Here is a 1,623-nt window from a genome sequence, read left to right on the forward strand (position 1 = left end):
AAGGAAGATCAGGCCTATCAAAATTATTAAGTTCTTTCAACCCACAATATTTCCAATATATTGCAAGTCTAGTTCTTTGCATTCTTGTACTTTGTTTCACCAAATCATCAAGTATTCAGGTGAACTGGGGTGTATTGCCGTAGGAGAAATTTTGAGCACAATCAGGCCATCAAAGTCAGAAACTCAAAAGGCAAGTTACAATGGAAGTACAGGGTAAGTGTGTAGCCACTTATAAAGACACTAGAAGGGAGGCAGGAAACAAAAACAACATTGTCGAGCTCATCCCAGACGAAATCAAAACACAGCAGGGTTTAGCAATAAACAAGTAAACGGCATCGCATGAAGAATTCAGATGCATGATAGAAGCAATAAAACCAAAGCACACCAGAAAACCAGAATATGCGCAAATTTGAAGAACTGAATGTATTGGCTAAATCAGAAAATAGCATACATGATAGCCTTGGCCTCGCCTAGATAACCAACTCTCCACATGGCATCATTTGTACAGTCACGCAGCAATGTATACTACCTCACCCTTTTATCAACTTTACACCCTTAAAACTTGTCTTTCGTCGCTCCTTGGCAGTGGAGCACCAAGAACCTTCAACCTCTGAGCCGCAGCTTACTAGACTATGTATAAACTCAAAACTACAGAATGTACATTTCTAGTTTTTAGTGCAAGGCAACACCTTTATTTGCAATTCACTCGTACCTTCCTGAAAGACAGGTAGGAGCGGAGCACCACATACAGAAGAAAGAGATGAAAGAGATAGAGGCAGCTCAAACTAGCCTCAGTTAGCTGTACAGCAACTTTCTTTCCTAAAACATCTAAGCAGGATATGAAGACTGGGCAGCAATTCTCCTTTCTGCAAACATTGAAAAAAGCAGTTTAGACAATTATCTGCATGGGTAAAAGCACAGGCGCAAAGTGCACGTATGGGACATTGTACTCAGCAGTGTAATGAAAAAAATTTTAAGCCTAATTTGGTAATTAAGAAATGGATGTAGAAATAGAAGAAAAAGCTAAGAAAAGTTCACCTCCAGCTGCAACAAGTTTCTCTACACGAGCTACGATATGCTTCCCATATGTGTACTTCTTCAGTGCATTCAGATGAACTTTTATTCTTGACAGTATCAGCTCACGCTGCTGATCATTACATGTCTCGAGCACTTTCTGTACGACATAATTGGCGAATTGATCTTTCATCATAGCCTGGACGCAAGATAAATATTGAAAAAAAGAGCAGAAAATATAAGTTCAACCAAATGGATGAAAATATAGTGTGAAAAATCAAACAGAGGTCACAAGCTGAAAAAATATAGAATGTCAACCTCAAATCTACCCATAGATCTGTGACTAACAACCAACATATAAGTATTCTGAACTTTCTTGATATTATTCACCAAATCCTCCCCCAGAAATTCTCATGATACTTCTTTGCTGTGCAGAACTATTAATGCCCAAGAGTCATATTCAAGTTTATCTACCACCATTCAAGAAAAAATTGTTTATGAGGAAGCATCAGATACCATATATCACAAGTGTGATCCGAATCAATACAATTTTCCATTACAGTATGGATCAAGCTTCATCGATATTCTGCATCTGAAAGAATATTGTAC

At 38.1% G+C, this 1,623-nt stretch overlaps 1 long non-coding RNA gene across 1 annotated transcript; it reads right to left on the reverse strand.

Moving 5' to 3' along the window:
- Nucleotides 1-347: 347 nt before the first annotated feature.
- Nucleotides 348-1,608, reverse strand: LOC111382287. Its single transcript, XR_002700483.1, has 2 exons — nt 1,039-1,608; nt 348-866 (listed from the first exon to the last, which is right to left on the reverse strand). It is a non-coding gene; the product is annotated as an uncharacterized LOC111382287 (long non-coding RNA).
- Between the last annotated feature and the right edge of the window lie 15 nt (nt 1,609-1,623).

This window comes from Olea europaea, unplaced genomic scaffold (genome assembly GCF_002742605.1).
Source record: "Olea europaea var. sylvestris unplaced genomic scaffold, O_europaea_v1 scaffold24654, whole genome shotgun sequence".
NCBI classification, from domain to species: domain Eukaryota; kingdom Viridiplantae; phylum Streptophyta; class Magnoliopsida; order Lamiales; family Oleaceae; genus Olea; species Olea europaea.